This window comes from Macrotis lagotis, chromosome X (assembly GCF_037893015.1).
Source record: "Macrotis lagotis isolate mMagLag1 chromosome X, bilby.v1.9.chrom.fasta, whole genome shotgun sequence".
NCBI lineage: Eukaryota > Metazoa > Chordata > Mammalia > Peramelemorphia > Peramelidae > Macrotis > Macrotis lagotis.
In genome coordinates, this window is record NC_133666.1 from 64787734 (window position 1) to 64811416 (window position 23683).

General features: G+C 39.5%; 1 protein-coding gene and 1 pseudogene across 4 annotated transcripts in view; both read left to right on the top strand.

The window, feature by feature from the left end:
* Positions 1-23683, top strand: part of DIAPH2 (diaphanous related formin 2) — an 857560-nt gene that overhangs the window by 760362 nt on the left and 73515 nt on the right. The window lies entirely within an intron of this gene.
* Positions 1-23683, top strand: part of LOC141499687 (eukaryotic translation initiation factor 2D pseudogene) — a 91735-nt pseudogene that overhangs the window by 21553 nt on the left and 46499 nt on the right.

Below are 23683 nucleotides of genomic sequence, written 5' to 3' on the forward strand. Positions count from 1 at the left end.
TGTTAAGCAAACAGGACTAAAAAGAACTCAGAAGAAATGTGAGATTTGGAGAACTGGATTGGAGAGTCATCGATCCATTGGAGCTGTATATAGAGAGAAGAAAGGCAAGGAAAGTCTTAGAGCAGGGATGTCCATACTTAGTGGTTGGGGGATATATAAAGTTTCAACTGAGGATGCCCCAAAGAAGAGTGACCAGACTGATAGGGAACCAATGACACAAAAGCCCAAAGGAAGAAAGCAACTGGCCCCAAGGACTTAGAAACTTCCACCAGGCTTAGTAGTCAGGAGATTCTTTGTTACTTAGAAGAGAACAATTTTATTGGATCAAAAATTATATTGTAGAGAACTAAGTTGTTAGTAGTAAGCAAAGATGTAGCAACAACAAAAATAGATTGTGAAAGGGAGAAGAGGTAGAGATTGATAACTTTAGAGGCTGGTAGAGTCTAGTGAAGATCATTTAAGGATAGGGGAGTTAAGGACAGGTTTGTGAGCAGCAAGGAAAAAGGTAGTGAATTTGGAGAGGAGAGAAGATGAGAGGAAGGAGACTATCAATCAGGGAAGAATAAAAGAATTGGTATGCATCTCATAGGGAGGGCCAGGTTGAGATTAGATAACTACAGTTTTTAGGTATGAACAGTTGTGTGACTTTGTCCAGAGGCATTCAGTGACAAAGGCGTATGTATTTGAGTTTGGCAAGGCCCAAAGTGGCAAACCAGGTTAAAAGGATACAGTGGAGAACAGAGTATATAACTCTCCTGGTTAGGGTTCACGTGTAGGAACAAAACTAAGATGGAAGAAGAGTGAGTTGAGAGCACTTAGAGCAGAGTGGAAATCTTGGGCTACACAAGAAGAATGAGACAGGAGTTTCCTTCAAGGCCCAGCTCAAGCAGCACCTTCTACATCAGGAACTCTTAACCTGGGGCTTATCAGACTCACTTTTGTACTTAGGTCTTGTTGGGTGTTTTTTTAAATCTTGTTGACCGTATTTGCAGTGAAGTGATTTCTTTTCTAAGACTATTATTCAAAGATATTATTCTGAAAAAGGCCTTCTCGATTTTATCACACTCCCAAAGGGGTCCAGGACCCTGTTTTCTAAGATGGTTTTCCTGATTCTCCAGCTGCTCATGCTTCCTTCTGTAGCCCCATCGTGTCTGTTTTGCATGGATGTAGATAATGGACATCTGGCTAGAATCTAAGCTCCATAAGGGCCCCAAATGGTTTTGCTTTTGTCTTACTATTCCCTGAGCCTAGCAAGTTGCCCAGCACAGAACAGGTATCTAAGAAATGCTTGTTGCTTGTTTGGATGATGACCCATGCTCCCCTGTAGTACTCATGGGAAGAATCTCCACCAACCTGGGAGGTCCCAATGGCTCATCCCAACTTCTTCCCTGGGGGTGGTAACTGCTCACCCTTACAGGAATCAGGAAAGCTAGGCAGCCTTTGCCTAAGTCAGGAGCCAGACTTGGCCTTTGGGAACAAACAGCCTGGCTGGAACCCCATTTTAAAAATTCAAGCAGCTCTCCTCACTGGGCACTTAATAGGAAAATGAGTACCATGCTCCACAAAACAATTAGACCCAAGCATTTGAATCGGTCCAAATGAGTTAGGCTGCTCTGCTCAGCTGGGCCCTTCTTCAGCTGCGGTAATAAGCAGGCCAAGGGGGCAGCAGGAAGATTTTTTTTTTTTCTGGCAATAATCATTCCCTATGACTTTGCCTGAAAAAAGGTGAAGCTTTTATTGGAGGATTTGATACAATGCAGCTGTCAACAGCAGGGGGAGAGTTTGACCAAGGCCGAACTGCTCCCACTTCAGAAATGTCTATAAAACAAAACAGACCAAAGGGGTGGGGGGGGAAGATTTCCATTACCAATGACAAATCAAAGCTGAAAGTTTGCCTGGCCTGTTGTCATTCTTTGCCATTCATATTCAGAAAGCAGACTGCTGTGATAATTGATTTGATGGTCCAGCTTGAGTGGAAGCACTTCTGGGCATAGCAGGCCTCAGAGATGCCAAAAAAGAAGAAAAGGTGGGAATGAAATAATGTACTGCTTTCTCCTCAGAGGCTTGTGGCCCAGTTTTGTGTGTGTGTGTGTGTGTGTGTGTGTGTGTGTTTTAAAAGAAGACAGAAACACGCTTTGGAAAAAAATGGCCAGGGAGACCTCAAGAACTTAGTAATAAATCCAAAATGACCATATAGCCCCAGTGCAATAAAAATCAGCATTCAAACAGAGACAATAAGAGGACATATTTTACTGACAGGTGAATAATAGGAGAGTGTGGTGGAAATAATCAGATTTTTCCCGGACCCTGTCAAGAGGAGGACCTTTTCTATTGCTCTTTTGTAAAGGGACAAAACAAGATTCCCTTTTGGAAAAAAAGGCCTTTAATTTTTCATGGTTTTCATACTGGAATTAATAGTTCAGAAGGAGAAAAAGGAAAACAAAAGCTCTCTACTAGCTAGTTCGCAGCTCCCTGTCTCTCTGCCTGGATGATCTGAACTCATTGAATTTCCTGACTTGGAGCACTAAGTGCCAGTGCTGCTTGTTCTCCTAGTTGGGTGTGGAAGGGGCCAGGCAGGCCCTCCCTCCCGGCCATCTGAAGAACTTGGGAGCTCCAAAGGCCATTTGGGGCAAAGGAAAGAGAAAATGGGCTTGAATTCTGGGCTTGCCCTCTTCATCACAACTGCCGGCTCAACTGGGGGCCTCCCATCAACAATCTAAAGAACCAAACAAAACAGGAGAAGAACAGGAGCTGTGGAAACACAAATTTTAATCAGGTTCCCTTTCTCTTTGGAGAGAAAGGTTAGTATTGAGGCAGGCCAAGCCTTGAACCTATCTGAACTGATGGTCTTCAGGCTCTCCTCCCCCTCCTTCCTCCCTTAGTTGACAGCAGAGGATTCTTTTCAAAAAGGGGTCTGATGGAGAGGGCGGAGGCCACTGGGAATCTTATGCTACTGCTTAAAGACAGAGTTGGTCAGCTGCCATTTTTCAGTGTTGGGAGGATGGTTTCCAAAACAGTGAGATGTTGGCAATTAGGAAGGCAGAGAAGGTCTTCCTTTCTCTACTTGAACCAGAGCAAAGTGCAGCTCCTCACTTTCCTCTTTGTTCAAAGGAATAGAATCAGCTGACCATTCAGCTCTCTCTAGAAGTAGGAATACCAATTTGGACAGTAGTTTTCAAGAGCTCAAAGAGCTTGTAAGATGAGAAATTAAAATTTTAAATGTCTCATCTTCCTTGACTTATTGTCCAGTGTGGAAGTAGTTTCGCTTTTGAGTAGTAAAAAGTCAATGGTTTTCTCAGTTTTGGAGAAGTCACAACATAAGATCTAGAGGAGAGTAGACTTTGGGGGGCTGTGGTAGCTGTCTTTACCAACTTTGGAAGGCTATTAAAAAGGAAGAAGAACTAGCCATGCAATCAAAAGCACTGGGTGAAAGAAGTTGAGAGGTAGCTTGAGCTTGAAAGGAAGAAAACTTGCTAAGAATGCTTGATGTCTCTGATGTAGAATAGGTGGCTCCCTGTTACTGAATATCCTCCAGCCCTGTTTGGACAAGCATAGCTGGGGAATGCTCTTGTGAGGATTCTTGTTCTTGGGTGAGACTCAAAGGCATCCTAGATTCACCAATTACTTATGCCTATGTGTGCCAATGATCCTTCCAATTCTTTGTCAGTATAAAATAGCTGCTATGAATATTTTTGTTTATGTTACTCTCTTCCCTCTTTTTTATGATCTCTTGGGGATACAGATCTAGTAGTGGCATTGTTCAATCAATTTGCAGTTTGATTGCCCTTTGTGCATAGTTCCAAATTGCTCTCCAAAATCAAAACCTCTCTTAATTCACAAGCATTATAGGATGGAGAGATGGCCAGCCAACAGCTATTTGGGGGGGGGGGAAGACCTGGACAGCAGGTCAGCAATGGTGGTGATCTTGGACTCACTTAAGAAGTGTAGATATTTTAGGACTATTAGTGCTAGATAGGTCCCCCACTGGAGAACTGTGTGCAGTTTTGGACCCCACCTTCACAGGATTTGAATAGCCTGGGAACTATTGAGAAGAGATTACCCAAGATGGCAAAACAGATTTTGAGGCCATGTCATGTAAAGACAAGGGGTATGTTTAGTCTAGAGAAGAGAAGTCTCTGGAGATCATAATAGTTGTCTTCCAATACCTGTAGATGAATTATGTCCCTAGTACATGGCCAATTTTTGTATAAGTTCCATGTACTGCAGAGAAAAAGGTATATTCCTTTCTATCCCCGTTCAGTTTCCTCCATACGTCCACCATATCTAATTTTTCTAACAATCTATTTACCTCCTTAACTTCTTTCTTGTTTATTTTATGATTCAATTTATCTACATCTGAGAGTGGGAGGTTGAGGTCTCCCACTAGTAGAGTTTTGCTGTCTGTCTTCCTGTAGTTCTTTCAGCTTCTCCTCTAAGAATTTGGGTGCTGTCCCACTGGGTGCATACATATTCACTATTGAAATGACTTTATTGTCTATGGTACCTTTTAGGAGATTAAAGTTTCCTTCCTTATCTCTTTTAACTCTATTTATTTTTGTTGCTGCTTTGTCTGAGATAAGGATTGCTACCACTGCTTTTTTTTCTTCAGCTGAAGCAAAATATATTTTGCTCCAGCCTTTTACCTTTACTCTCTATGTATCTCTCTGCTTCAAATGAGTTTCTTGTAAGCAGCATATTGTAGGATTCTGGTTTTCAATCCACTGCTATTTGCTTACATGTTCAGGGCGAGTTCATCCCATTTACATTTAAGGTTATGATTACTAATTCTCTATAGCCTTCCATGCTATCTTCCCTCTGTTTGTAATTTTCCCCCCTGTAGATGAATCAGATCCTTTCTGTTTGACTCTAGAGGACAGGACCATGAGGAAGGGATATATGTTGAAAATAATCAAATTTATAGGAATTAGAGCTGGTAGAGCAGCTATTAGGTAGATTGTAGTGGTGATCCCTTCCTGGCTATGGATTGGAGTCCTCTGAGGCCCTTCCCACACTTACATTCTGTGAGGCATTGCTTATGTGACTACACCAATTAATTATGGTGGCCCTCCTCATTTTGACTGCTGGCTGGATTCCAAAAATCTAAGGGCTCCCGAATCACGTCCTTTAATTCAACAATTATCCAAGGTACTCTTCCATCCTGCTTCCCTGAAGGACAATGAAAGAGAAAGCTAGGCTTCCAGGAACTGTGATTTGTCCTGATACTAGAATCAATATTTCCTTCATGCCAGGGGATTTTTTACTTTTGTCTTTGTATCTCCATTTTTTTTCATGGTGGCAAAAGACTGGAAATTGAGGGGCTGCCCATCCATTGGAGAATGACTGAACAAGTGTTATATGAATGTGATGGACTACTCTTGTAAAGATGAGCAGGAAGAGTTTAGGAAAACCTGGAAAGACTTAGTTGAAGTGATGCAGAGTAAAGTAAGCATAACTAGGACTTTATACTATGACAGCAGCATTGTAACTATGATCAGTTCAATGCAGACAATTCTGAAGGCTCATGATGGAAAATACCATTTGTATCCAGAGAAGGAACTAAGGTGTCTGAATACAGATCATCACATATTATTTTCACTTTTTTTTTTTAAATTTCAGGGGTTTTTCATGGTAGTGTTTAGTTTTCCTTTAGTTCTGACTTCTTTCACAATATGACTAATCTGTAAATATATTTAACATGCTTGTAGATGCATAACCTATATCAGATTACTAGCTGTCTTGGGGAGGAAGAATAAAAGAGGGAAATTTTACAAAAGTGAATGTTGAAAGGTATCTTTATATGTAATTGAGGAAAAATAAAAAGTAAGTTAAAAATTTTGAGAGGTTTTGTATTCAAGTGTAGAAATTTATGTTGAATCCTATTAAAATTATCTTTTTAGTCTCTCCTCAAAGTTCTAACCTGTCCCTGTCCCGAACTTTTTAGAGCTTGTTGTTCAATGTGTTGGTTATCCCTTTTATAGATTGGATCAGCATTCCAGCTAAGCCAGGTCATTGTGGGAAAATGTTAAAGAGCCCAGATCAGGCATAGGTCCATATTGTGCTCCACATAGACATCCTGATATATTAATTTTATGTGATTTAACCCTTTGTGTTCAGTGAGCCAACCAGTTTTGAACTCATGTAATTATATTATCATTTAGATCATATCTCTCCCTTTTAGCTATAAGAATAATGTTTTCTCAAAGTTTTACTAGGGTTTCTGGGGCAACATTTTTTTTTGTCTACCTTTGGCTATGGCACTGATCTCAACAGATCTTCGTTTCTATCGGACTCTTCAGAGAAGGACCAGGAATTACCACCAGAGCCTGGGTGGAAGTCTCCCCTCCTTACTAAGTGAGGTCAAATAATGTAGGTGCTTACATAGCCCCTGGTCTAGGGAAACCATGGTCTAGCAACCGCCTCACAAGGTCTGTCGGAGAGGAGCCAACTGCCACCATATGCAACAGGTGCAAGCTTCAAGACTCTATGACTGCTGCATCAAAAAAGAACATATTTCTGGGAGGAAAGAACTCAATGTCTTGTGACTCTGCATTCACAAAGGTAATATCATAAAAGTATATGTGAGTGGCAGAAACCCAATTCTGTTTGAAATAGAGACAAATGTGTACCCAACCGTTTATACCTTGTGTGCCTACCCAGATCTGTTACCGGGTTTTACAATATGGCCAACAGTACTGAAGAAGTTAATGGGTGGGGCGGATCTGATATTGCCAGTGTTACTGTTGCCCCTGGTGGTCTGCCTGTGGTATAGGAGGGTGACCTCTGTGCTATTACCTTACTTGGGAACCAGGCCCCTGTTGGCATTGGAATAGCCCTGATGTCCACTGATGAGATGCTGGCTTCTGGTCTGATGGGTGTGGGCTTTACTATGCTCCACACCTACCTTGATTATTTGTGGAGATCTGGAGGCAAGTCATCCCCACCCTCTATTACCTCATTAGACCAGGTTCCTTCAGGATGCAAAGGTAGTGCCAAAGAGGAGGCAACAGAAGAGGTGGACTCGGTGCTCAGGGAGACATGCAAAATAAGACAGAGATCAGGGTGGCTGAAGAGAATGCCTCTATGAAAACCCTAGAGAACTCCATTGGGACAGGATTGGGGCAAGATGCCACTCCTAACAAGACCCTTCAAGAAGAAATGGATGATCTAGTACAGAAATGTTTCTTCTGTGCCCTGAAGTACTGGATCACTAAAGATGATCTTCCTTTACTCACTAGCATTTTTCTGGGCAGTCACATGTTTTCTTGCTGCCCCAAAGGGCAACAGCTGGACATTAAGAAGTCAAGCTACAAAAACTCTAAAAGTTTCTACACCAAATGATGAAGCAGCATATCCTGCAAGTGAAAGAGCTGAGGAAAGGTATAGAAAGCATTGTGGCCATTGATTGGAAACACCCCAGCATCACTTCTTTTATCCTTCTGGAAGCTCAAGTTTTCCTGGTGAGCAAACAATCTTCTTATGCTCCAGAGATTGAATCCCTCTACTGTATCCCAGTCAAAATGACTACTCTTTTCAAGGAATATGGCTACAAAAAAGGGAGCATTCTTTCTGCCAGTGAGGTCCAAAGAGCCATCCTGGATTATGCACAGAAAAACAAGCTGATTGATGCAGAAAACAAAGACTGTTCATTTGGATCCCACCTTGTGTGAGTGCCTCCTGGAGGAAATGGAGCAGTCCACAGTAGGGAAGCTTCCATGGGATGATCTCTTTGCAAGAATTCTAGAGAGGATGCAGCCTGCCTATAAAGTAACATTTAATGGACAAGAGCCTATTTTGAAGAAAGGAAAAATCTTTCCCATTGACATCACCTTTGCAAAGAGATTATTGAAGAAAAAAGTGACTCTAGTCCAGAATTTGGAGCTCTATGGTCTTAATCCATATTCTGTGGCTACTGTGCTTCAACAATGTGCCCAGGCCAGTGCAACTGTCAACCAGGTCCTTGGGATAAAGAATGCTGTTCAAGTCCAAATCCAGGGCAATAAAATCAGTCATTTGAACTGGCTCCTGCTTGAAGAATATCACATCCCTCAACAATACATCCAGGGCCTGGAAAAGCACTAAGGGACTCTAATGTCAAGTTCCAAGGGTTCCTGAAGCTCTAATATTTGAGCTACTCATCTCCACAAGTATTTTGAGCTTTGGATAAACTGACATAATACTCTTTACGAAAATAAGCTCTGCTGTTCTAAAACTAGAAAGCAAAAATAAATGTTTTTCTGAAATCTCATTAACTACTTGTAGCATTCTCATTTAGTAATCCTGATGAAAGGGGAGGGGATCGTTTTGAAATGTAAGCCTACAAGCAAGTAACTGCCATCAAAATTCTGTTTATTATTTGATGGATAAGGAGAATATTACAATATCTAATGCATTATTATAAGGAGAGCTATCAGTATATATAAATGTGAGCTTGACCATATTGTAGAGTATAGAATGATAAGTAACTAATAATTAAATAGGACTCTTTAGAGTTAAATTTAGAGTTAAATTATAAATCTCTTTAAGCTAGTCTTTTTTGTGTTTTCAGCTTTTGGAAGAATGAAATTGACTATCAAAATAATTATTTTCAAAAACAAACTTTTACCTAACAGTTTGATAAACTACTTGCAGCACCATTCTCATCTGGCAGATAGTAATCACATCAGAAGAAGAAAGGGGGCAGGAATTGTACATCATCTGGAATGTTGTAAAACTTCTACCAACAAGGTATCTTCTTGCCTACTAGATTACCAATCCTGTCCAAAAGAAGGCAAGGAGATTAGTCTGGAATGTGAGCCTTCTACTTACCGACTCACTGACTAAGGGCAAATCCCAACTAAGCTTCAGTTTCTTATTTGTCAAATGAGGATAATATTTACAGTGCCTAATTGATACTTGCTGTGAGGAAGACTATTGGTAACCATACATCAGCGTGAGCCTAGCTGTACTTTAGAGTTCAGAAAAAGGATTTATGTATCCCAAAGCTGGAAAGGTGGGTTGAAGCCAGATTATGATGTATCATTTGTGAAAAGCCAGAGAAATTTTATTTGATCACAAAGATGGCAGTGCTAATAATGATAAAATGGCATAGTCCTTTAAGGTTTCCTAAGAACTTTATGGGTACTTTGTCACTTTATCCCCATAACAACCCTGGGAGGTAGGTGTATGCTATTGTTAATGTCATTTTACACATGAGGAAACTGAGTAGACCAAGGCTTCAGTGACTTGTCCAGGGCAGGTTTATTGAATAATAGGAGCAAACTTGTGGGTAAGGAATATGACTTTAGTAAGTCTATGGAGAATAGATTGGAATAGAGAAAGTTTTGAGTCAGGAAGTCCACTTAGGAGGCTGTAAAAGGACTCCAGAAGAGAGGTATGAGTGGGTGAAGAGGAAAAAGCAACAATAAGACAGAGCAAGAAAATGGCTCTCTGAGTGAGAGTAATGGATCAAAAGTAACATGGAGGTGTCCTTTGTGGTGCGATAGGAGGATTCAGAGGAATGGACTGGGGGACAGAGTTATAGCTCTGTCTTAAGCTCTGATGAATTTGAGATTTATGTACACCATTCAGTTATGTAAGATCCAATAATTGTTAGTGACATAATTATAGTTTCAACAGGAAATGGGTTGGAGATGTAAAGAAAGGAGTCATTTTCCTAGAAATGATCATTAAATTTACATGAAATCATGATATCACCAAGTGAGAGAGTATAGAGAAAGGAAAGAACCTTAGGGTTATTACCACAATTAGAGAATATGATATAGTGATTGAGAATTCAGAAAAGGAAACTAAGGGGAGATCTCTCTTTGTCTCTCTCTCTCTCACACACACATACACACCCCCAGAATACCACTTCATTGACATTTATTTTTGTTTTTATATTTATTCTTTATTTTATCTTTCTGTTTATTTTTATGTCGTTTTACATTTGTTTCAGTTCTCTGACTTCGTGATGCCATTAGCGGTTTTCTTAGCAAAGGTACTAGAGTGGTTTGTCATTTCCTTCTCTAACTTATTTTACAGATGCAGGAAACTGAGGCAAACAGCATTAAGTGACTTGCCCAGAGTCACACAGCTACTATCTGAGACCAAATTTAAATTCAGCAAGTTGAGGTTTCTGATACCAGGCTTGATCTTCTATGTAGTGTACCACCTAACTGCTTCATGGCAACACTTATTAAGTTTATTTTTTTATAATACATATTTATGTAATTTTAATTTTATAATATAACTGAGTCTCCTTTGCGGTATCACCCTCTGTCTCATACCCTCTAATAGCACTTATAACCCAAGGATCTCCTCTCAGTATACTTTCTCATCATCCATTTTTGTGAGTTTAATGATAACATCTTTTTGTAATTTTATTTTTATTTAGGGCAATGGGGTTAAGTGACTTGCCCAAGGTCACACAGCTAGGCAGTTATTAAGTGGCTGAGGCCGCATTTAAACTCAGGTTCTCCTGACTGCAGGACCGGTGCTGTATCCACTGTGCCACCTAGTTGCCTCTTAATGAAAATTTCTATGAAAATGACTCCTTTTCTTTCTACATCTAGCTCCAGTTTCAGGGAGAGGAGAGAAGAGAGAGAACAGTGGCCTGAAAACTCAGAGAAGAGAGAATCACTTGATAGGAGTTTGAGATGTTCATTGCTATAGGTATTCTCTTAGGCTGTGAATATCATATCCAGTCCAGGCCTTCTCATCTGGTGTCATTTTTAATCCAGATTTTGCCGAATTTTATAGATATAGATATAGAGATAAAGATACACATATACATATATATATACATACATACATATATATATGTGTGTGTGTGTGTGTGTGTGTGTGTGTGTGTGTGTCAGAAATTAAAGGAATGTACACAGTAGGTTCACACCCAGTGAATAGGGAGAGAGGACATTGACAGGATCTGGAAAGTCTTCCTGTAGAAAGTGCTACGTGAACTACATCTTTAAAGAGGTGAAGAGGAAGGTGTCTCCAAGCATGGAGACCAAGTGGTACAAAGGCGTCGAGATCCAAGTTGTGCTATGAGTGAATAACAGAGAGAAGGCCAGTTTGACTGGACTGGGGAATCTAGGAGGGACTATAATGTCCAATGAGGTTGGAAAAATAAGTTTATCAAGGCCTTCAAAATCTCTCTTGAGGAGCCTTTATGTTATCCTATTGCACTAGGAGGCAACTTAGAAGATGGTAGTTTAGTTTCAGTTTAAAAAAAAATCAACTGAGAAAAATGGATTTTCTCTTTGTTAATAAATTACTCAGAGTTTTGGAGGTTTTGTTGTTTGGGTTTGTGTCTTGGTGGGGTTTTTTTGTTAGGAACAAAATGTTTGCTACATTCTTATAACATTTTTTCTTATTTAATATTTGCAATTCATCCTTTCCTGATGAATTTTCTCACCTTAGAACCCTTCTCTTTATTCTGCTTGTTTATTCTACTTAAACTAGTATATACCATACTTCACTTTTGTATTGAAATAAATGAATTCATGCGTTTGCTTTCTTCACAGCATGATAGGATAACAGCTAGAATAAAAATAATCAACCTAATATTTCTTGTTGCTAGAAAATAATTATGAGAATATTACACAGAGGAAGCCATGCTTAAAATAAAGGCTTCATATTGCATTTAAAACTCAAGTGGGACCTTCAAGTATTCTGTTTAGTAGAATAATATATCGATGAACCCGTGGAGAACTAATTATGTTGTTTCCCCTGAATTACAAATGCATCATTTAGCTGCATTATTGTCGTACATGTGTCCTGCACAATTAATCATCATTAAATGTTGGAATTATGAAATTGGAGGTGCAAAAAGGCAAACTTTTAAAATAGGCGATTCCAATAAATGTCTCCAGCTTTTCAACTGACCTACAGGGGTTCTTCCTCTCCATTGAAAGCATAATGGGCACGTGTAAAATATATTGTTCTCCTCCCCACCAGAGTACCCTAAAAAAGCACCACATAAGTCCTAGCAAGTTCAGGTCTGCCCATCGTCTCCATTATTTTTTGCTGGTCCTGGGAATTTCATAAGTAAAAATTTAATTGAGAGCCATATTTGCTCTTCCTTTCCAAATGTCATAATAAATTTTTGTTGGGTTGGGCTATTGAGGCTTAACAGCACAATATTAATTATATGTAAATTAGATAATGTGTTGTTGTTCACTTGGGTCTGACACTCCTGACCACATTGGAAATTTTCTTGACAAGTTTCTGGAGTAGTTTGCCATTTACTTTTTCAGTTCACTTTACAGAGGGCAGACTTGGACAAACAGGGTTAAGTGACTTGACAGGGTGCCACAAGTAATCATCTGGAGTTGGATTTGAGCTCAGGTCTTCCTGACTCCAGGCCCAGAACTCTATGCACTGTGCTACCCAAGATGATATACTATCAACATATGTACATTCAATGAAAGATGGGTATTGCAGTCATTCTTTGGTCCCCAGAGTCAGAGTTCCAATAAGAATGGAGTAGCCCATGAATCTCTGTGTGTGTGCAGGGTGAGCAGTGGGTTTTTCAAATTAGATCTTGATGCTCTTAGAAGGTGGTCTAGTCTGAGTGACGGTAGCAGTATATGCCTTTTATGCAACCCTTCCTTTATAAATCTTGGGGTGCTAGTCCTGACTCCAGGGACAGTGTTCTATCCACTGAGTCACCTAGCTGCCCCTCCCATGTCGTTCTTGTCCTTGTGCCCACCAAAGATTGTTCTTTCCTTTGGGTCACTGGCACTGGTAGTTCTTTGAAATGTTCATAGCCATATAAAATCACCAAGAGAACCCTCTGTGAGGAGCTTAGATTCATTAGAAATGCACTTTTTCTCTGTATGATCCAACCTGTTCTCTAGTGTCTGATTTCTGTGGGTTCATACTCATTGTCTAACTGCAGAACCTCTTCAGGTATAGATATTGTTAGACTAGCAATATTATTAGCTCTTCTTCACCTTAATAAGGATTTCACCTAATGAAACTTTATAGTGATACTGGCTTCCATACAATTGGTGGGAAGTCATCATGCATAAAAGTGAATGTTGCAATTCATTCGACAAATATTTATTGATTTCCAACTATGTGCACAATGGTCTGCTAGGCATTATAGGTAGGAAGGCGAAGAGTAAAAATAAATGATACGAGTTCTCTACCCTTGTGGAGCTTACTTCTAAGTGAGGTGATAAGTTTTGTACAAAAGTAAAGTATCTAACCTTAACCCTAACTTCTAAGGTAGAAATGTGCAGCCACAGAGCTACAAGGTTCCCTAGGAAGGAGTTCAGAGGGAAAGGAGATCATTTTTGTCTTGTAAAGTGATGATAATGATTGGCTTAGAACAATCAGGTGACTGATTTGTGCTCAAACCCCTGAGAACTAAAACTTGAACTCAGATCTTGGACCTCAAAGATGGTGGCTCTTTCAGTTCTGCCACATTGCTTCTTATCCTAGGGGAAATAGGGTTTTCTTTCCCCTGGTTTCTGTGAACCCTTTGTATTTAGTGTTTTGTTTCTCCACATGAATATGATACCTTTTCAGGGTTCCGACACACCCACACCTATATACATATACATATAAATATATATATATATATATATATATATATATATATATATATATATATGCATGCCAATAAGTGACTCGATAGAAAGATGCTTCCAAGACAGGATCTCCTGAGGTAAAGGTAGAGATGCCTTTCAGCGTCTCACGTTGCTTTGAAAATTATGATAGTTAAGCTCAATTCCTTCATCTAGCGTGCAGCTGTATCAATCTTAGAAACTAGCCAGACAGGGTCTCAGACATCAGCTGATCAGCGATAATGAAGAAAATCCATACTGGCAAGTTCCAGGGCCTGGATTCAATGCAGCTTGTGCAACTTAGCACTTTGGGGTCCTGAACAAGACATTGCATTTATCTTGCCCTTAAAATTCATTTATAAAATGACGATGTCAGGCTAGATCGTTTCGATGAGCCTGTTCCACTCAAAATCTAAGCCCCATATGACTTGAGCTTTCAAGTTGTGGAAAATAAGGTTTCAAAGTACTAAACAAATTGACCATTCACCCAGGTCTGCTGGTAGCCACTTGGTCTAGTTGGTGGCACATTGCAGCTAGAATAAAGGTCTCCTAATACTTCATCCAGGACACTAAGGAAAAAGACCGACTTCCCCAATACTCTGATCTCATCTCCAGTTCTACTGATGCTAATAATAACAACTACCTCCACTGATACAGCTCTTAAAGGTTTACTACAAACCTTTTGAGGTAAGTAGCCAGAGTCTTATTTGTCCTTTTTTTTTTATGGATGAAGAAAGTAAAGCACAAAGAGGTTCACTGACTTCTCCATGGCCACTAAACTGCTAAGTGTCAGAGTCAGGAGTTAAACATGAGTGTCTCCTGGCTCCAAGAACTTTTCCTACATGTCCTCAGTATGTGAATTTCTCTGGTTCGAATAGTTGAGATGAGCTCCTTTATGGGAATAGGAAAGGACTGGGTTAGAACCAAGGAGAGGGAGGAAGCAAAGCAATGTGAAAAAGAAAACCCATGAACATGATGGAAGCCAGGAAAAGGAAGCAAATTCCTTTAAATTATTCCACCCCTTTAGGCAGCTGCTTTGTTCTTCTTTGTTGAAACTGAATGAGACTCCATATTTTTCTGACATCCTGTGGCACCTAAATGCTCTGTGTGTCATTTTCCCTCTCCCATAGTAGCCAAGCCATGAGTGGCATTCCTAATGCTGACCCTGGGATCCTCCAGGTTCCTTGGGACTGATCCATGGAGAGATTGAATTCTGACCTGGCAAGTTGGAAAGATATCTCTGCTAATTCTCTATTATCCACATATCTGACTTAGCTCAATCCTGTCATTTTCCTGGCCCTGCCACATAAGAGAAGTTTCTGTGTCTTGATTAACTGACTGACTAGACTTTATCATTTATTCTATATCATTTATTCTATTTGACCTCTTTGGTTTCCTTGTTTTATGCACATTTTGTTTGAAAGCTTGTTGTATCCTGACTCTGTCACCATCCTAGGGATAGGACCATCCTGTGGGGGTAGGAGGGCACTGAGTTCAGGGCCATGATGTAATCCTGCAGCTAGCTGAGAAATAATGAGATCACTGCCTCCAGTGAAATGGAGGACCTAGGATGGGAACCTTCCACCCTCTATATCTACAGGACAGGGAGACCCAGGAGCAGGGCTGATAGAATCTTGAAAGATGTGACTTTACCTCTTCAGTCATTCTGCCCACCTCTGTGGTTCTCCAGTCAGGCCCTGACCTTACCTGGTTCTAGATCTTTGCTCACATTCTTATCTCTGTGACCTCCATCCCCAACTCTGACATTAATGACCCTTCCTAGACCTCAGGTATCTTATGTTTTGTGGCTCTTTAATTCACTTTTCATTAAATCATATCTATTGAAACTGTGACTCTTGGTGTTTTCTGCCCTGCTAGTCTGCGAGATCTGCAGGACCAAAGATCGTATCTTCTCTAAAACAATTAGCAAGGATTGTATACACAGTAGATGCTGAATAAATGTTTGGTGCCTTGGCAAAAACCTGATTACTTTACCTCATCCTGTCGTTTTTATCCTTTCTACTGTTTTACAGATTTTTTAGGTTTGAGGCTAAAGGAATAGATTATGGCTGGGTTGCCACACCTCTTCTGCACCATTCCTCCCTTTCTAGATCCTGTGTTTGGAGTTCTCATATCTCAGTTTCATTTCAACCCCCAGCCTTTCCATTAGGCTTTCTCTCATTCCCCATGTTAGGGATGACCTTTACCTTCAGACTTTATGTAGGTGCTTACAACCTCATCGTGGCATTCATTAAGTGATATTATTTATTATCAATATGTGTTTGCATCTTATTCCCCTTTTAGACTGTCAACTCTATGCCAATGCTTTCTAAATTGATTTATGACTTGTATCTTTCCTGAACTCTGATCCCTCATTACCAGCTGCCTGTTGTACATTTCTTCTTACATATCCCATTGGCATCTCAAAGTGAGCATGTTGAAAATGGAATACATATTCCTCCCTCAGCTCCTTTTCCCCTCCCCATTCCCATCTAATCTGTCCTAAATCTTATTTATATTACCTTCACAGAAATTCTTTTTTTTTAATTGATACTTTATTTTGTTTTTCCAATTACATGTTATGAAAGTTTTTTTTAACATCGTCCACATGTATAAGCATATTTTTAAGTTACATAATTTCTTTCCACCCTCCTTTCCCACCTTCTTCCCTTAGTGGTGATCAGTCAGGTGAATTTTGAACATACACATTTGTCTGTAACATGTTTGTAGATTTTTCATTTTGGGCATGAGGAAATAGGATTAAGGGAAAAGAAAGAAAATCATGGGATAGGAAAGAAATACATAATAGAAATATGTTGAAAAGTGAATGTAGTGTTCATTCAGATTCTGTAGGGTGTTGGGATTATTTTCCTTCCTCCAAATGGGAATAACATTGTCCATAAGTGGTCTCCTAAGGTTATCCTAGCTCTCTGAACCTGCTGAAAGGAGCTGCATCCAGCAGGGTTCATCAACTCACAGTGTTGTTGATGTGTATAATGTTCTCTTGGTTCTGCTCCCTTGACTCATCATCAGTTCCTGTAATTCATTCCAAGTGTCTCTAGAGTCTGACCATTCATGGTTTCTTATAGAACAATAGTACTCCATAACATTCATCTACCATAACTTGTTTAACTATTCCCCAGTGGATGGGCACCTCCTCAATTTCCAACTCTTTGTCACTGCAAAAAGAGCTGCTATGAATATTTTGGAATATGTAGGGCTTTTCTCATTTTTTATGATTTCTTCTGGATATAAGCCCTAGTATTAGTATTTCTGAATCAAGGAATTTGATCACTTTTATTGCCCTTTGGGCATAGCTTCATATTGCTCTCCAGAATAGTTGGATCCACTTACAACTCTACTAACAATGCATTAATATTCCAATTCTCCCACAACCTCACCAACATTGATTGTTTTCCCATTTTGTAATCTTAGCCAAACATCTCATAGGTGTCAGGTGGAGACTCATAGTTGTTTTAATTTTTATTTCTCTAATCGGTAATGATTTGGAGCATTTTTTATATGACTATATATAGCTTTAATTTCTCCATTTGAAAACTGTTCATATCCTTTGTCCATTTATCAAATGGAGCTTGATTTCTTCACAGAAATTCTATGGCTGTCTTCTATTAATTCACAGAGCTCCTACTTTCATTCAGATTGTGATCATATATTGCCTAAATTCTCACAGGAGCCTTCTCCTTGTTCTCTCTGCCATTCTCCAATCCATCCTCTGTGTAGCTACCAAACTTATTTCTAAACGACAGCCAAATAATAGTGCCAAACCTCTTCTTTTTTGAAATTATTTATTTAATTTTTTCCCAACTACATGCAAAGATACTTGTCAACATTCATCTTTTTTGTAAGTTTTAGAATTCCACATTTTTCTATCTCCCTCCCTCCTCCCCAAGACAATGAGTAATCTGATAATTATACACCTACAATTCTGTTTAACATATTTCCATATTAGTCATGTTGTAAAAGAAGAATCAGAAGTAAAGGGGAAAAAAACCATTAGAAAAAAAGAAAAAAAGCCTAAAATTAGTTTTAAAAAGTGAACATCATCTGCTTTGGTCTGCATTCAGGCTCCATAGTTCTTTCTCTGAAGGTAGATGGCATTTTCCATCACAAGTCTTTTAGAATTGTTCTTTATCACCAAACTGCTCAGGAGCTAAGTCCATCAGAGTTTTGCCAATGCCCTTCTTAACAGTATTTGGCATCTCCCTGTTGCCTGATCCAAAACAAAGCCTTCAGTCTGACATTTCAAACTCTCAGTCATCTGACCCATTTACTTTTCTGTCTTATTTCATTTGACTTCACTTTACCCACACTCTTGTGCACTTTCAGATGGAACTCATTTAAAGTTTCCTGGGAAAAGCATTCCATCACACACCACCTTGCCTTTGCATAGGAGGTCCCCTAAGGTTTTAAGGTAATAGTCCTTTCCTTCTGCCCTTAGAATGCTTAGGTTCTTTCAAAGCACAGCAATTAAGGGAGTGAGGTTATTGGGACTGGTGAAGGATGGAGGACAAGAGGATAACCTCGAACAGTGATGGCAAACTCAGATAGCAATGGATCCCTGTAGATCATAGAATGACTAAGAAAACCACAAATTAACATTATCTTTGTTGTATTTTTTAAAATAAATTTTGTTAAACATTTCTCAGTTTCATTTTAATCAAGCTTGGACCCCATTCAACAATTTAGTGCAGGAAGTCTGACACTTCTGGCATAGAATAAATAGTAAGCACAACTGGAACCAGCTAGACCTAGTAGATCATGAACGGTCATATGACATTATCACCCATCTGGGCAGTAAAGGTCCCAGAGTAGTAAGTTAAATGCTAAAAGAGTTCAGCCTCTGGGGCATGACCGTTGATCCAGAAGGTTCAGCCACAGGTAGATGGCAAAGGTGTTGCTTGAATTGAGTGGCAAGGAGATCAGAAATCTCCCAAGGCAAAGATGAGGAGGGAATGGAGGAAAGCCTGTACAATGGCCTGGAAATGGGAGATGGAATGCCTGTTAGAGCCTGTTTAGGAGGATTGTTGAGCATGGGGAGGTATGAAATACGTAATAGGACTGGAAATGTAGTATGTGGCCAGTTGTGAAGATGTTTAAGTGGTTAGCAGAGATGTTTGTAACTATTCCTGGGAGAATTCTGGAGCCACTGAACCTTACTGAGAAGAGTTATATGATATGGTTAGATCTGAGTTTTAGGAAAATCACTTTAGTAATCTTTTGGCAGGTGAATTGGAGAGGAGAGAGATTTGAGGCAGAAAGACCAACAAGGATAATAATGAAGTTTAAGTCAACCAAAAGGTGAAAAAGAACTGAATATAGGTGGAGACCATTATAAAGGGAAGCAGATGAATGTGAGAGATGTTGTAGAATTAGAAAAGATTTGGCAACCAGTTACATGTGTGGGATGAGGTGAGTTTGATAATACTGAGGCTTTAAACCTTGGTCCCTTTTGGGATTTAGAAGGATGGTGGTACCCTTGAAAGAAGTAGGAAAGTTTGGAAGACGAAAGAGTTTGGGGAGAAGAAGATGAATTGTGTTTGGAACACTTTCAGTTTGACTCTTGTGCTGACAGGCAAGCCAGTTCAAGTGGAGTACAGAACTTATTAGGGGTTCCCTACATCAATGTTATCACAAATCTGGCTAACTTCCTTCTCCTCTCCTTCAATCTCCTTCCACTCCCAGATTCTCCATCTTTACTTTTGTATATCATCTTCGGTGTATTGCAAGTCCCTTGCAGTCAGAACTCTAACTCCTCTAGGATGTTTGTTTGGTTTTGTTTTTCCTGCACCCATGTGAACCTTGTGAGTGATAAAAAGACATTTCCATTATGTAGGAAAATCCCATACTTTACTGCATTTCACATCAGTTATAAGACTGGTCCTTGGTCACATGTGATTCTTATTAAGGAAGAAAAAAATCCAAATGACCCTCATTTCTGCTGTTTGAACTAGAGACAGACTTTGAATAAATCATCTAGATTGGGTTTTTTTTTTTCCAGGATTATTGTCTACATGGTAATCAATTGAGAATACCCTGTTTCTTTTCAGTGTCTAAAGCAGATTAGAAAGATAGGTCTTATTTTAGGGATTAAAATGCTAATAGGTATGTTGACAAATTCAGCAAAGTCCTTATGATTGTGACAAACCAGGACAGCAACTCCTCGTCATGTGGTACATTTCTTAAATGTGAACTTGATGGGTCGGATATGAGATTATGACCTTGGTTGGTTTCAGCTTGTGCCTCTAAGTCACAGAGATGCTTTGTCCCCATTGGAGGCCCTTCAGTCTTCCTTAGAAATGAATGACTCTGGACTTCTTCCTTTTCTCTGATGACGGATGCTGCCTTTTCTTTTCTATGCCATGTCTATTTCAGCAGCAGCATCATTATGGGGGGGGTGACACTAGTCATGTTATGCCATGATGCTGACAACAGTGACTTTCAACAGGGAGCAGTAACCAGTGAAAGGGCATCCATCAGCAGAGAACACAGGGGAACAACCCAAGGCACAACAACCACATTATCAAAGGCAGCACTCGGCTGGAATCACAAGCACGTCTTCTAGACAGGGCATATGTCATGTTGTTCCCCTGTCTAGACCTTCACTCCTTCTAAAAACGGATGGTGTTTAATAATTACCTTCTTTGTGTAAGTAGCCATCTCAGATTTTGCAGTGTAGATCCCAGTACCTTCTGAGCCTTTGGAAGTCAATTGGATGGCTTGTCAAGAAAAAGTATATTCAGTGCTTAATACAGAAAGGTCAATTCTGCCATAGTGACTGCTGAAGCACACTGCGGCAAATGAGGGTTGGTTTTAAACTCGTCCATCTGGGAACCTTCGAACCTTTTCACAAAGTTGCAGGATCTTATATCTGTAGTATCCCGACTGAATGGAGAACAGCCTAAAGCTGACTCTACACATATACCAAGTTATTGAAAATGCCAAATACTTTGTATAAAAAATGGTAATAGGCAGTTTTAGTTGGCAGCAGATCTCGGTTGTCAGTGCACTTCTTAATTATTATGATCTAAGCTGGTTGTTACACTTGAAAACTGATATATCTCCATTTCTCTGAAGTTCATTATTGTCTGATGGACTGGATTGTTTCAGGTAGAGGTGAGAGTTGGCCTAAAAGGCTTTTGTTTCCTCCTTGGTACTTGACAATCACAATTTTTGTATTCTAGTTTTTGGTTTTCTTTAAACCTGATCAATTGCAATTACAATTTGTATTTCTTCCGGAAGGTGTACCATTTTGACTTACAGCATGCCAAGTTCTATCTATTGAGCTTCATTTGTGTAAATAGTGAATAAGAGGGTGCTAAGGTGAAAACATGAGCACGTGGTCAACCTGCTTATTGGTTTGCCTGTTCACAATTTTAAGGAAGCTAATGCTATTGTGGAATTTCTATTCATGCAAATGAACCATCTAATGATTTCTGTAATCTCAGCTTTACCCAATAAGTCAAATCATCTGGTCTAACTACTACAAGGACTACTGAAAAAGACCTGTCACTTCTCTACTCAAAGACCTCCAATGGTTCCCCCCTACCTACTATATTAAACTTGACTCAAAGATCAAAAATCTGTCCGTTTTTGAAGGCCCAGCTCTCTGAAAGTTTTTTTCAAAGACTCCTCTGAAGTCTTTGTTACCTCTAATCTGTCCATTTCATACTGTCATATTTATGAGCACATTATCTCTCTACAATTCACTTGGAAGCTCTTGGAGGGCAGGATCTTCATAGTATATCACTGTTTATATTACTTAGCACCATTAGAATAAAAGAATCTTAGATACAGTGTTCCCTACCATCATTATGTAATTTAGATAGTCACAGCATCACAATTAAAAGGGTTTTTAATTTTAAAAAAATGTAAAAATTGGTTCCATTGCAATAAAGAGGAATTTCATAATAGTACTTGGTCTTAGTGTAACTTATATGCATGTGACAAGTTAATTATTAGTCTTTCCTATCAAAAAGAATTAGGAATTCTCTGGTTTTCTGGATATTTAAAGATTTATAAAATCGTGGCATTTTAATGAGAGGACAGACAGCTATAATAAATCAACAAATAAGCATTTATTAAGTGACTGCTACATGTTAGTACTGTTCTAGGTATTAGAGATTCAAAGACAAAAATAAAATGGTCTGTGTCCTCAAGGAGCTCCCGTTTTGTAAGGAGAGACAACACATAAATAAACATTGTGAATATATAGTAAATAAATCTCAATGCATCCAAGTTACTGGAGGGTAGGAACAGATCTATATGAAAGAAAGTCCTCAATCTGAGTGCAAAAAGAACTGAGCGCTTCTCCAAGACTTCTACCAGAGGAAAGGGTACATGGTAGACATGGGGACACATAGGGGAAAGACTATAGAGCACTTTGCTGAAAGAAAAGAGGGAAAGCCAATTTGCTGGACCTGAGAATGAATGCATGAAGGGAAGTATGGTTATTGAGGGACAGGTTGGGAAGATTATTGAAAAGCTCAAGGGCAGGAGCTTCCTTCATCCTAGATGCAACAGAGAAAGAATCATTGAAATTCATCAGCCAAGGTGGAGGTGGGGGGGGGAACTTTTTTTCTGGCAAGGGCCATTTGGATATTTATAATATCATTCTCCATTCATACAAAATTATCCACTTCAAAATTAGCTCTGCTTTATTTGGTCAAACAGTTAATTAATTCACCCCTAAAAAGCTCCTAGATTTATTGAATTCTGACTTCTGCCTGCCGTTGCTGTGGAAGCACCCCCACCAAATGATTTTTCGGGCCTTATACAACCTGGACTTACCCCACTCCTGGAGTAGGTGAATGACACCAGCACATCAACTTGTAAAGAAAATCACTTTAGAAGCTGTGTGTACGAAGGACTGTAATACAGAGAGTCCAATGAAGAGCCCATTTTAGAGTTCATTGTGGTAGTGTGGAAGTGATGAAGTTCTAAAGTAAAGGGATGGCTATGAAAATAGTAACAATGGATTAGAGGTGAGTGATGTTATGGAGGTCGAATTGTGAAGAGTTCATCAACTGATAGGATGTATGGTGAGTGCGGAGTTGAGGATAAATCTAACATATTGCACACCGGGATGAGAAAAAAATGGCACTATCCTTTACAGAATTACAAAATGTTTAGAAGAAGGGTGCATTTGGTGGGACAGGGGATGGAGTGAAAATTCTGTTTTGGAACTATTTATGTTTATGGGTCATCTGGTAGGAAATGTCCAGGAGGCACCTGGTGGTATAAGACTAGGAAAGAAAGCAGAATGTTATATATCTATATAGACACACACATATGTGTGCATGTAATTAAAACTACAGGGAGTTAATGAAGTGAGAAAGTGTAGAGAAAGATTAAGTTAGTGGTCCCCCTAACCCACAAATTGATCAAATGCAAGAAAAAGAGATTTAAAAAGAGTGATCCAGATAAGTAGGAGGGAGAACCAAGAGAGCAGTATCACAAAAACAAAGATGAAAAAGCATCTAGGAGGAAAAGGAGCTACTAGTGCTACAGAAGAGGATCGGGAATGCCATATCATCTGGGAGAACCCAGGTCTCTTTGAATGTTGTAAGAAAGGAGCAACAGAGAAAGAGCTATACAATGAAATCACATTTGTTAATTATAATATGAGAATTGTATCGGATAGGTCGAATTGCATTGGGGCACGAGAGGAGCAAAATTTAGGACAGAAAGGAGAGAACAGGATCAGAAAATTGACAATTAAAGGTATATTTGGGGTCTAATTTTCCAGTCCTCAAGTCTCTCAGTTGGAGATTGGATAGAGCTCAAGCTTAGATAGGCTTCCTTTTTCATGCTTAAAAAGTAATTATTGGGGTGATGTAGTGGATAAAGCACCAGCCTTGGAGTCAGGAGTACCTGGGTTCAAATCCGGTCTCAGACACTTAATAATTACCTAGCTGTGTGGCATTGGGCAAGCCACTTAACCCCATTTGCCTTGCAAAAAACCTAAAAGAAAGTAATTATTTCTCTTTTGAGACTTGAATCCTATTGTGCCAACATCTTCCTCCTATGTTAATTATCATAACTCATGATTTTAGTCCTTCATTGTCAAAGAAGACCATGATACCAAGATGGGGATGCAATGACAAGCAAGTGAA